The sequence below is a fragment of the Lactuca serriola genome, chromosome 5 (assembly GCF_051521515.1).
Source record: "Lactuca serriola cultivar US96UC23 chromosome 5, Lser_US96UC23_V15, whole genome shotgun sequence".
In the NCBI taxonomy this organism is placed as follows: Eukaryota; Viridiplantae; Streptophyta; class Magnoliopsida; order Asterales; family Asteraceae; genus Lactuca; species Lactuca serriola.
The window spans coordinates 362874306-362888998 of record NC_136412.1 but is presented as its reverse complement, the minus strand read 5'-3'; positions in this window follow the sequence as shown (position 1 = coordinate 362888998).

Genomic DNA, 14693 nt, shown 5'->3' with positions numbered 1-14693 from the left:
CGTAATCATAAGGAAACTTAAAGACATTAGATTTGAAAAAAAGATGTTTACAGACAAAACAACCGTGCAACCATCAATAGAGTTTCGGTACTTTAGACTTACCATAAGACTATTGCTGCGAATATGATATACTACAAAAGACAAGTATACGCAGGACGAGAATTCCTATACAGACAGGATCTCGCAAAAGGTAAGACTCTAGTTTCACTAGTTCTAGATAGTTTATAAGTCTGCTATAACGAAACGCCCAAATTACATTTAACGTGGTTCCGGAGTAGGCTCTCCTGCAGCTGTGATCTTGAGAATTTTCCCATCTGCGCCAGAGTTCTTTGTTATCGGGCAATCTTTCTTGAAGTGTCCTACCTCACCGCATTGGTGGCATGACTGGCTAGTACTAGCCTTGGAGACGGGATTGCGTTGTTTAGCCAATGATATGTGGACACGAGTGCCTTCCTCGTTACTCCACTTTGAAAACCGCTTCTTAAATCGTTCGGTGCTATAATAAATCTTGTGTGCAGGTTTAGTCTCGATGAAAGGGACTTGAGTGATGGGTCGCGCCGGTGCTCCACAGTTACGAGCATGGTACCCTATGTTTAGGCAATTGCAACACTGCATCTCATGGCAAGCCCCATGATGATGGAAACTACACTTATCACACTTCGGGAGTTTTCCCTCGTATGACCTGCTCGATACTGGGATGGCAGGGGTTTCCACTTGCTGCTGTTGTATAGCCAGCTTTTGGGATCTCTTGCGTTCCTTCCGGGCTTGACGCTTTCGTTTCTTGATTTCTGTTTTCCGGCTTTGCGAGCCTGTGACTGATACTGTTTGACGACTTCCTGGATGGATACCACGATTGGAAACTTCGTTCCCATCAGTTGTATTGACTATGCTATTAGCGCTACGGTGTGCAAGGACCGCGGTTATGGCAGCCACCATGGCAGCTGTAACTGTTGTTTGAAAGGTAGCAGCGTCCATAGGAAAAGTGGGGGTTTTGCTGATCGACTTATTGCTTCTGGATGACGACATGATTCTATAACACGAAAAGTAAGGATTTTGTGAGCAATTCTAGTTGACCCTGATGTACTTAGATTGTTCATGTAAAGAGTACGACAATGTTCTCGAAAGTTTGACCTACATCCCTATGATGCAGTCCTAGTAATGAATAGAGGTAAGTTCGTAGAATGGTCTCAAGACGTTTGTTGTACAAGTTGAGGTATCGTGGGTTGGTGAGTAACAAAAATCCAACCACTGAAAGAGACTTGGAAATGTCTCCGTAGCTAACTTGCTATGGTCCAATGACTTAACTAAAGCAGGTTTCAGATAGACTCCAATGAGAGTATGATAAGAGTACTTGAATGAAGGAAATGACACAAAAGTTAGCCGACTGTCAATATCTTGGATATTTACGACGTAAAGGTTCAGGACAATGACCTTGTAAAGGTCTTACATCATATCCACAGGACATAGTTCCTGACAGCATAAAGACCTAACTACAGTACTTACGGTACAAGATAATTTCATAGAAAATGCCACATCAGGCATAGACAGAAAAATATGATTCCTCTTTTTATAAGGGAAATAAGGTAAAGCGTCTACTACTGGCGACGGTCATTCCTCTGGTGAACTCTTAGTTCAACCAATTGACGTTCCATGTCAAGTAGGTGTCTCTCATACACTCTCTGGCGTACTTGGAGCTCTATGACTTTGGCTTGGGTTTTCAGCTAGTGCTTGTAGCAGGTTCTCATGGTTTCTCTTTGATCTCTCGTGAGCATCTTCTAGATGAATGGTGCGGAGGGTATGCATTCTCGCATCGGTGACAACTTCGGCAATCTGATGTAGGGCTGTCCTGCCTTGAATCTCATTTTGGGCCACTCTGCGGAACATGATTGGCAAGATTCTACATGCTGAGCCCCCATTGCTCAGGTCGTAAAAGTTTCGGTCGCCAATAAATGGCATGGGCTGATCTTGACCTTGGCTCCATGTTTCCAAGCATTCTACCCACTCAGGCGTCAGGCCATGAAAAGCAAGACGAGGGTTAGGAATTGGAAGGGAGTTGCTCGGGGTAGGTTCTCAACCTCTGGTTCGGAGTTAGCATCATACGAAAAGTCTTCATTACGGTGATCATCCAAGGGGATAGGATGATCATTCTCTGGTTCTTCTCCAAACCAACCAGCTATGACTTCATTCGGAAGATACTGGTTGTCAAGGGGATGGAGTCCAACTATGATTTCTATGCGAGAATTTAGGGTAAGTGGATAATTATTAGACGAACTATCTAAATAATTATTTAGAAAACCCTCATTAGTTACATTGCTATTTGTGAAGTGCATACCCGCTATGTGTAATCTAAACAGGATAGACCTTCGAATAAGTGACCTTATTTCCAAATTCACACAGAATAAGGGTAAGGCAAAATTATCACTGATTCTAAGTCTATAACATCCTAATTACATGTAGCCTTAGTGTATCCACTTAGCAACTATCAACTTAGTAATGAGGATCCCGTTTTAATTCTCAAGTATAAAGTACTTATAGTAACACCAAATACTCCTATAGTATTTTAATTTTAAGGTTATGTTCTATTGTTCTCATTGTGGTAGGGTTGGTAAGATTTTATCATTGTTGCGACTACACACTTAAACTTAGGCACATGCTGGTCAACCCCCGGATAATATAGGCGATCAGGCTATATCTTCCCAGTTTTGACCATATGTCTCTAAGCCCACTTGTGTTGCCCAAGAATCGTAATTCTTTTGTACTGTCCTAGTGACACTGATTTTAATATGAATGCAGGCACGTATACTTACTTAAATATTTTATTATTTAAAGTATAAACTCTAAATCAGAGTATTTTTAATCCCATTGTATTTATAGTTAGTATATCTTTTATGGGTTGATATACTCAATTCACTATAAACAATGCTCTGATACCAATCTGTCACACCCCAAAACCACGAACGGCGGAAACGTTCTGGGGCGGAGGACGTCATGTATGCATCACAACAAATGTAAAGTAGTAAACAAGCAACAACATCATCCATTGCATTAATAGTATAATTTTAGTTACAAGTGTTTTCTTTCATAGTACAAGACAGCATGATAATTGATCAAAATAAAAGACGAGTCTTGACAGCTCCGTCTTCTCTAAACCTTGTATCGGCACCTGTCTATTTGTGACCTGAGAATACAAGTTATTTTGAAAGAGTAGATCAGCATTTAAGCTGGTGAGTTCATAAGTATTTAATGTCATTGCTTTGATTAGTTGATATGAAAGACTGGTGAATAATTGATGAAACATTTAGTATAAGTATGAAAACTCTAGAAAATCCCATATTTCCTACTAGTATAAAAGTAGTCTTCGACCAAGACCCAAATGTTTTGAAAGTAGCCTTTTACCTAGACCTGACTGTTTTGAAAGTACGCATCTCTTGAAAATGTGACGGTTTTTCCCTGTTTAACTCTTATTAGTTTGTCCCTTAAGTATACCTGAAATGGTATCAACCTGAAACATCCGTAGATTGTTCATTTACCTCTGTAGCTAACAGTGGTTGTCGGAATGGTTAGTCCCTCAAAGTATCATGTGGTACTAGGAGATAAAGTCCCAATCTATCTTGTCGATGATGTGATTGAATCACAAAGTAAAGATAGAAAGGCGAACGATATAACCGTATCTAGACATATAACATGTAATAATAATTCGCCATATAATGTCTAATGTAAAAGTATTCATGTATAAGTATTCATATAAGAGTATTCTGTCATATAACATGTAGTAGTAATCTGCCATATAATGTCTATGTAAAAGTATTCATGTATAAGCCTTCATGTAAGAGTATTATGTCATATAACATGTAGTCTGGACTCATGAATGAACTGACTCTGGTGTAATTTCTTGTAGTAGGGATAATGTTTTGTTTACTCTAAACTATTCCTATAATAGTTTACTAGAATGTAATTGATGAGTGTCCAAGTAGGTTTATACACTCTTGCTACCCAAGAGTATCGAAACTATATTAACTGATGGAACATTTATGACCATATATGTATACATGATATATAACTAATATTTAAACGACTTTCGGATGAATACCCAATATCCCACCAGACCACATCTCAAGGCGCGAAAAGGAAATAGGGTGGATAGCCTTTCTAAGTCTTTTAAACATTTCTTATATAACTATACATATAGAGGCATGCAATTTATAATATAAAAGCATAAGGAAGTTTTGTAAATCCGTTGAAAAGTCTAATAAAGCATTTGTGACTTGATGTCAGTTTATAAAATGATTGAAAGTATTTTGTTTGATAAGACAGTTTAAGTACACGGAAAACCATTGTTTGAAAACACCTTTGTAACCGAGTTTGAAAGGAAGCTTACAGTGTGTAAGACAGTTTAATAACGAGCAATAATCATGTAAAACGTTTAAGAAAGTCATTTGAAGTAATATGTTTAGTAAAACTATTAAACTTGTAGTAAATCCATTTGTATACTAGTTATAAATCCCATATGATTGATTTATTAACAACAAGTATCCCAAAATATTGATGTTTTTCGTGCCAAAATAATCGTATGTTTATAGTATCGAAGGTGGACACATATACCTACAGTATAAGCAGAGTGTTTGATTTGTATATAAATAGCAACACTTTTCATTTCAAAAGATATGATGTTATCGTGATACATTTTGCATATGAAAGTTTATTTATAATAGTTATAAATCACCTGTGATTTCGTTGATAAAAAGTGTATAATGAAACTTTATATAACATACGATCATCATCGTGTGTTTTACTTGTATTCCCCCCCCCCCCCCTTAAAGCATATAAAAATATTTATAAAACCTTTAAAAGTGTGGATTATAGGGGTATGAACTCACCTGAAAGTTTGAGGACAGCGAGATGGAAAACCGGGCAGAGTTTCGTCTCGGGAAACGGATTTTTCTCGGGATTCTTGGGAATCTCGGGAGTAAAATCGACCCTCGGGACTTGAGCAAAAAGGCCAGAGCTTCGGGTTTGAACGGGCACGGAAAACGAGGCAAGACGCAATTAAGCAAATTTTTCGGAAAGCCTCGCATCCCTTTTATAGGGGTGCTGAACCGCCTCGGTACGCTGGGCGTACGAGACGTCATTGCTTACGTATTTCGGATGGAGCGGGTCGGACGGGCGGGTCGGACGGCGGGTCGGTAGCTTCGCATAGGGCGACGTAGACGATCCGAGGCCTTCGATCTGAGTACGCGGGGCGTACGAGGGTACGCAGGGCGTACTCCGGTCCTATCCGATGACTCCCCTTCGGATAATACCGGGAGTTTTTATTTAAATTTACAATTATTTTAAATAAACTTCAAAAATTCATATCTCCTTCATACGAACTCCGTTTTCGACGTTATTTATATCCACGCGAATGTGAGACTAAGATCTACAACTTTCGTTTAGATTCCGATGGCAAATTATGAAATAATTTTTATTATTTATTTATTAAAATGACGTGATTAAGGAATTTCTTTAAAAATTCATAACATCTTTATCTGACGTCGGTTTTTGCCAGACTTTTTACCGTTGAAATATCATTGACGAGACCTTCAATTCCCGTTTAGGTCATTCCGGCCAAAAGTCGCTCGATCTCCGATTCGAGTTTTCACGTAACTCCGTATTGCCGTTTTTCTGTTGGAAAAACTTAGAATGGTCATAACTTCTTCGTTATAACTCGGATTTTAGTGTTCTTTATATGCTTGGAAACCTTGATACGATTCCTTCTACTTTATTTAACCCAAATAAGATTTTAGGAAAGTTAAATTTTGACCTAAATTTGACTTGCGTTCCATCATATCGTCTTGAAATATCGGGTTGTCACATCATCCCCCTGTTAGAGGGAATTTCGTCCCGAAATTAGAGTTTAAATAGAACCGGTAAACATGCCACGGATAGAAGTTTTATTTGTTTCTCATGTTCTTAAGTGACCTCAGTCCCTTGCTTGGCATTCTAGCGAACCTGTCCCTATCGGGGCACGACTCTGCTTCTTTTGTTTGACTTTACTGTCATGACAACTCTTCTTGGTCGAACGTATGTTGAATGTTTTTGTGGACTGTGAGGATAGTACATCTTGTATCCTACAAGTAGTGCCTCCAGATCTTCCAAATAATTACTGCTGTCCCTGACTCAAGATTATGTGTTGTATAGTTAACTTCCTGCGTCTTAAGCTGACTCGAGGTATAGGCAGTGACCTTTCTTCTTGTATAAGAACAAAACCAATTCATACTGATTATGAAGTCAGAACCTTGTGGTTGATTAGATGACTTGAAGATCTAAAATAAAGTATGATTACTCATGAATTAAGGAAAAAGGATAGGTACTTTTGTTCTATTTGACTTTCTTGTCCCAATCGACAGAAAGGGCACGTGTTGGCTTCTAAGTTTATTCGCATGGTAGCATAATCACTCGTAAATCTTGGGCAGTCTCCGTCCTGAAGTTCATAGTAGAACCTATACCAGGTTCACCAATCGCAGTCTCGGGTATACGAGTCCTATATAAATAAGCTTGAAACTGTGGGTCTTTGGATTGAACTTGACGTATTGTACGAGTGATACTTCGGGCGGTTTGCTAAGTTTCTTTTGAGGTGCTCTATGTACGAGTACTTTGTTGTTCCGGAATAACGGTTTTGCTAGAAAGACGATTTTGGAGGAATAGATGTACGTATGAAGCTGCTTTTGTGAGGATAGAATTGAATCAAGTAGTATGATAATGTCGTAATCATAAGGAAACTTAAAGACATTAGATTTGAACAAAAGATGTTTACAGACAAAACAACCGTGCAACCATCAATAGAGTTTCGGTACTTTAGACTTACCATAAGACTATTGCTGCGAATATGATATACTACAAAAGACAAGTATACGCAGGACGAGAATTCCTATACAGACAGGATCTCGCAAAAGGTAAGACTCTAGTTTCACTAGTTCTAGATAGTTTATAAGTCTGCTATAACGAAACGCCCAAATTACATTTAACGTGGTTCCGGAGTAGGCTCTCCTGCAGCTGTGATCCTGAGAATTTTCCCATCTGCGCCAGAGTTCTTTGTTATCGGGCAATCTTTCTTGAAGTGTCCTACCTCACCGCATTGGTGGCATGACTGGCTAGTACTAGCCTTGGAGACGGGATTGCGGTGTTTAGCCAATGATATGTGGACACGAGTGCCTTCCTCGTTACTCCACTTTGAAAACCGCTTCTTAAATCGTTCGGTGCTATAACAAATCTTGTGTGCAGGTTTAGTCTCGATGAAAGGGACTTGAGTGATGGGTCGCGCCGGTGCTCCACAGTTACGAGCATGGTACCCTATGTTTAGGCAATTGCAACACTGCATCTCATGGCAAGCCCCATGATGATGGAAACTACACTTATCACACTTCGGGAGTTTTCCCTCGTATGACCTGCTCGATACTGGGATGGCAGGGGTTTCCACTTGCTGTTGTTGTATAGCCAGCTTTTGGGATCTCTTGCGTTCCTTCTGGGCTTGATGCTTTCGTTTCTTGATTTCTATTTTCCGGCTTTGCGAGCCTGTGACTGATACTGTTTGACGACTTCCTGGATGGATACCACGATTGGAAACTTCGTTCCCATCAGTTGTATTGACTATGCTATTAGCGCTACGGTGTGCAAGGACCGCGGTTATGGCAGCCACCATGGCAGCTGTAACTGTTGTTTGAAAGGTAGCAGCGTCCATAGGAAAAGTGGGGGTTTTGCTGATCGACTTATTGCTTCTGGATGACGACATGATTCTATAACACGAAAAGTAAGGATTTTGTGAGCAATTCTAGTTGACCCTGATGTACTTAGATTGTTCATGTAAAGAGTACGACAATGTTCTCGAAAGTTTGACCTACATCCCTATGATGCAGTCCTAGTAATGAATAGAGGTAAGTTCGTAGAATGGTCTCAAGACGTTTGTTGTACAAGTTGAGGTATCGTGGGTTGGTGAGTAACAAAAATCCAACCACTGAAAGAGACTTGGAAATGTCTCCGTAGCTAACTTGCTATGGTCCAATGACTTAACTAAAGCAGGTTTCAGATAGACTCCAATGAGAGTATGATAAGAGTACTTGAATGAAGGAAATGACACAAAAGTTAGCCGACTGTCAATATCTTGGATATTTACGACGTAAAGGTTCAGGACAATGACCTTGTAAAGGTCTTACATCATATCCACAGGAGATAGTTCCTGACAGCATAAAGACCTAACTACAGTACTTACGGTACAAGATAATTTCATAGAAAATGCCACATCAGGCATAGACAGAAAAATATGATTCCTCTTTTTATAAGGGAAATAAGGTAAAGCGTCTACTACTGGCGACGGTCATTCCTCTGGTGAACTCTTAGTTCAACCAATTGACGTTCCATGTCAAGTAGGTGTCTCTCATACACTCTCTGGCGTACTTGGAGCTCTATGACTTTGGCTTGGGTTTTCAGCTAGTGCTTGTAGCAGGTTCTCATGGTTTCTCTTTGATCTCTCGTGAGCATCTTCTAGATGAATGGTGCGGAGGGTATGCATTCTCGCATCGGTGACAACTTCGGCAATCTGATGTAGGGCTGTCCTGCCTTGAATCTCATTTTGGGCCACTCTGCGGAACATGATTGGCAAGATTCTACATGCTGAGCCCCCATTGCTCAGGTCGTAAAAGTTTCGGTCGCCAATAAATGGCATGGGCTGATCTTGACCTTGGCTCCATGTTTCCAAGCATTCTACCCACTCAGGCGTCAGGCCATGAAAAGCAAGACGAGGGTTAGGAATTGGAAGGGAGTTGCTCGGGGTAGGTTCTCAACCTCTGGTTCGGAGTTAGCATCATACGAAAAGTCTTCATTACGGTGATCATCCAAGGGGATAGGATGATCATTCTCTGGTTCTTCTCCAAACCAACCAGCTATGACTTCATTCGGAAGATACTGGTTGTCAAGGGGATGGAGTCCAACTATGATTTCTATGCGAGAATTTAGGGTAAGTGGATAATTATTAGACGAACTATCTAAATAATTATTTAGAAAACCCTCATTAGTTACATTGCTATTTGTGAAGTGCATACCCGCTATGTGTAATCTAAACAGGATAGACCTTCGAATAAGTGACCTTATTTCCAAATTCACACAGAATAGGGGTAAGGCAAAATTATCACTGATTCTAAGTCTATAACATCCTAATTACATGTAGCCTTAGTGTATCCACTTAGCAACTATCAACTTAGTAATGAGGATCCCGTTTTAATTCTCAAGTATAAAGTACTTATAGTAACACCAAATACTCCTATAGTATTTTAATTTTAAGGTTATGTTCTATTGTTCTCATTGTGGTAGGGTTGGTAAGATTTTATCATTGTTGCGACTACACACTTAAACTTAGGCACATGCTGGTCAACCCCCGGATAATATAGGCGATCAGGCTATATCTTCCCAGTTTTGACCATATGTCTCTAAGCCCACTTGTGTTGCCCAAGAATCGTAATTCTTTTGTACTGTCCTAGTGACACTGATTTTAATATGAATGCAGGCACGTATACTTACTTAAATATTTTATTATTTAAAGTATAAACTCTAAATCAGAGTATTTTTAATCCCATTGTATTTATAGTTAGTATATCTTTTATGGGTTGATATACTCAATTCACTATAAACAATGCTCTGATACCAATCTGTCACACCCCAAAACCACGAACGGCGGAAACGTTCTGGGGCGGAGGACGTCATGTATGCATCACAACAAATGTAAAGTAGTAAACAAGCAACAACATCATCCATTGCATTAATAGTATAATTTTAGTTACAAGTGTTTTCTTTCATAGTACAAGACAGCATGATAATTGATCAAAATAAAAGACGAGTCTTGACAGCTCCGTCTTCTCTAAACCTTGTATCGGCACCTGTCTATTTGTGACCTGAGAATACAAGTTATTTTGAAAGAGTAGATCAGCATTTAAGCTGGTGAGTTCATAAGTATTTAATGTCATTGCTTTGATTAGTTGATATGAAAGACTGGTGAATAATTGATGAAACATTTAGTATAAGTATGAAAACTCTAGAAAATCCCATATTTCCTACTAGTATAAAAGTAGTCTTCGACCAAGACCCAAATGTTTTGAAAGTAGCCTTTTACCTAGACCTGACTGTTTTGAAAGTACGCATCTCTTGAAAATGTGACGGTTTTTCCCTGTTTAACTCTTATTAGTTTGTCCCTTAAGTATACCTGAAATGGTATCAACCTGAAACATCCGTAGATTGTTCATTTACCTCTGTAGCTAACAGTGGTTGTCGGAATGGTTAGTCCCTCAAAGTATCATGTGGTACTAGGAGATAAAGTCCCAATCTATCTTGTCGATGATGTGATTGAATCACAAAGTAAAGATAGAAAGGCGAACGATATAACCGTATCTAGACATATAACATGTAATAATAATTCGCCATATAATGTCTAATGTAAAAGTATTCATGTATAAGTATTCATATAAGAGTATTCTGTCATATAACATGTAGTAGTAATCTGCCATATAATGTCTATGTAAAAGTATTCATGTATAAGCCTTCATGTAAGAGTATTATGTCATATAACATGTAGTCTGGACTCATGAATGAACTGACTCTGGTGTAATTTCTTGTAGTAGGGATAATGTTTTGTTTACTCTAAACTATTCCTATAATAGTTTACTAGAATGTAATTGATGAGTGTCCAAGTAGGTTTATACACTCTTGCTACCCAAGAGTATCGAAACTATATTAACTGATGGAACATTTATGACCATATATGTATACATGATATATAACTAATATTTAAACGACTTTCGGATGAATACCCAATATCCCCCCCCCCCTTAAAGGATATAAAAATATTTATAAAACCTTTAAAAGTGTGGATTATAGGGGTATGAACTCACCTGAAAGTTTGAGGACAGCGAGATGGAAAACCGGGCAGAGTTTCGTCTCGGGAAACGGATTTTTCTCGGGATTCTCGGGAATCTCGGGAGTAAAATCGACCCTCGGGACTTGAGCAAAAAGGCCAGAGCTTCGGGTTTGAACGGGCACGGAAAACGAGGCCAGACGCAAGAGAAAAGAGAAGAATTAAGCAAATTTTTCGGAAAGCCTAGCATCCCTTTTATAGGGGTGCTGAACCGCCTCGGTACGCTGGGCGTACGAGGGTACGCAGCGCGTACGAGACGTCATTGCTTACGTATTTCGGATGGAGCGGGTCGGACGGGCGGGTCGGACGGCGGGTCGGTAGCTTCGCATAGGGCGACGTGGACGATCCGAGGCCTTCGATCTGAGTACGCGGGGCGTACGAGGGTACGCAGGGCGTACTCCGGTCCTATCCGATGACTCTCCTTCGGATAATACCGGGAGTTTTTATTTAAATTTACAATTATTTTAAATAAACTTCAAAAATTCATATCTCCTTCATACGAACTCCGTTTTCGACGTTATTTATATCCACGCGAATGTGAGACTAAGATCTACAACTTTCGTTTAGATTCCGATGGCAAATTATGAAATAACTTTTATTATTTATTTATTAAAATGACGTGATTAAGGAATTTCTTTAAAAATTCATAACATCTTTATCTGACGTCGGTTTTTGCCAGACTTTTTACCGCTGAAATACCATTGACGAGACCTTCAATTCCCGTTTAGGTCATTCCGGCCAAAAGTCGCTCGATCTCCGATTCGAGTTTTCACGTAACTTCGTATTGCCGTTTTTCTGTTAGAAAAACTTAGAATGGTCATAACTTCTTCGTTATAACTCGGATTTTAGTGTTCTTTATATGCTTGGAAACCTTGATACGATTCCTTCTACTTTATTTAACCCAAATAAGATTTTAGGAAAGTTAAATTTTGACCTAAATTTGACTTGTGTTCCATCATATCGTCTTGAAATATCGGGTTGTCACAAAAACAATTAGGGTTGCATGTACACCATAAGAATGATGTTATGCTCAAAACCCAACAAGTGGGAGTGAAGCTCGACTCATCATGGAACGAACCATGTCTAGCAAGGTCTAATTACGTCTCTCAGCCACACCATTAAGTTGTGGTGTCCTACGAGGTGTCAATTGTAACACAATTCCACATTCCTTTATAATTGTTGAACCCGATACTAAGATACTTTCCACCTCTATCAAACTGAAGCATCTTTATCTTATTGCCCAATTAATTATATACTTCTTGCTTAAACTCTTTGAACTTTTCAAAGGTTCCCGATTTATGCTTGATTAAGTAAATATAGCCACACCTACTATAATCATCAATAAACGTCACATATTAGCATATGGAATCCCTTTTGGTAGATTTGAATGATCCACATACATCAGTATGGATGAGGGCCAACACCTCTTTCACAAGTACCAGTGAAAGGTGATTTAGTCATTTTTCCCAAAAAACAAGACCCGCATTCATCATCTGGTTTTAGGTCAAAACGATTCCAAACACTCCATCCTTTTGGAGTTGAGTGATGCATTTCATGTTGGTGTGCTTAAAACGGCAATGCCATAAGCAATATTTGTATAATCTATTAGAAGAATCAATGTTATAAACATTATTTCCTAATTCATTCACACAAACAATAGTTTCATACACACCATCACAAGGATAGGCTTTAAAAATAAATGCACCATTACGATAAACAGAAATTATACCATCATTATTAGCAAAACCATAATGAAATCACTATCTAAATAAAACATGAAATGAAATAATGTTTTGAGCCATTTCTGGTGAATAGAAACAGTTGTACAAATAAATCTTAACACTATCGGAAACCCTATTTCGCCCAAGTTGTTTCAGAACTGGAAAAAATAAGCGGTTTTTTGCACATTTTGCGCATCGTGCAGGTCCCACTTGTATATCGTATTTGGCCGAAGAAGCATCAGACAGGTTGGAGTTCTTACCTTCTTGGGATTCCATGGACCAAGATCTGCTTTTATTACATGGGCAACACCGATCTACTTGAGTAGATCATATATATGTAGGTTACACGACATGGATTCGCCGATTGACGAATCGGATCTTGGCTCGTTGTCCCACCGACGAACCAGTCTAGAAGTCGAAAGGGAAGGCAATAGAAAGGGGTATCCCGGAGCTCATAAGTCCCACTTGTAAGTCCCCAAATCTGCTTGTGTATCAATCAGATCCGTTTGATGATGCAGAATCCCAATCAAACGGATGATGCCAGATCAAAATAGAAGAGAAGGAGAAGAAGAATAATATGAATCTTCAATGTATTGATGAATGGACTGATGCTCCTTTACATGAGATTCACATACACACACACTTAAGCTCCTTTCTCTCTCTATTCTATGTCTCATTGATTGTATACCTTTGAATCAAGTCATTGTTTGACATGGAAAGCTTAACACATGATTCACATATGCATTTGTTGCTCCTTGATTCTCTTTGCTTCTGCCATATTGAAGTAAATATATGACATAACATTATATTGTATCTATTATTGAACTCACTAAGCGTCACCGCTTACCTTATCAATGTCTAACAATTGCAGGTGATAAGTAACCAGTATAATCATATATTGTTGAAAGAATTAGAATAGTTATGTAATATATAACACTTTGTAATAGTCGGTTTGTATCCAGTAGTTTGTAACCTCTTTATCAATGTAAAATATTGCTTTTATGAATATGCAAGTAGCATGTTTTGGAGTAATAATATTGTGAAGTATGAAAGTTGGGGTCTTTCAGAAATACGAAAGTTGGGGTCTTTCAATCATGGTATCAGAGCAGTGGTTTAAGTGAACTAAATACCACAGATTAGTATTTAGACTTAAACTATTGGAAGTTCAATATATGAACGGATTCATAATAAATATATGGATACAAACCATAGGAAATACTTAAGTGGGGGATTGGGTAATGATAAACCCTAGTATTCTAAGATATTAAGTTACTTCAGAATTTTCAGAAAATTAGTTTAAGTGAACTAGGAATTTTGAGAATTTATAAGCCTAAACAAGAATTGTTAAGTAAAGCTGATACGATATGTATCTGATATATTTTAGGTTGAATACCTAATGGAGTAAAGCACTAGAATATTAAAAAGAGATATGCCTTATATTCTAATATGTGCTAAATGATAAATGAATATAGCATGCCTTAGGGTGCTTATCTATAATTGCTATTATTTGAGAAAGTTTAAGGTCTGTTTCCGACCTTGGTTTAGAAAATTTTATGTTCAGAATTCTAATAATTTTCGTAATAGAATTTTTCGAAGTGATAAAGAGACTTATGATAGTTGACATAGACAAGTTTATAAATAAACGATCGCAAGATATCGTAAAATAATAAATATGAATTGTTATCGTAATAAGTGTATTAATACCAATAGAGTGGTAATACACATTTAAAGTATGTTTAATGATATAATAACATCTTTGGAAGAAAGATGTGCGTTTGAAACACATTTGGGCGAGACAAATGTGTTGGTGCAAATCCACGAAGTTGTTTCCACCGCTGTTCAGATTGAAGCAGTGATTGTTTAGAGAGTCAGAAGAACCGAAGATGACGATCAATACTTCGATAGTATCTCAATTGATGTTGTACAAGATTTAGAAGAATTAAAGGAAGGACTAATGAAGTTTTCAAACTCAATAGGCCAAGACTTTGTCAAAAACATTGTAATGTAGTATGCAGTTCGAGTAGTAACCTTATACA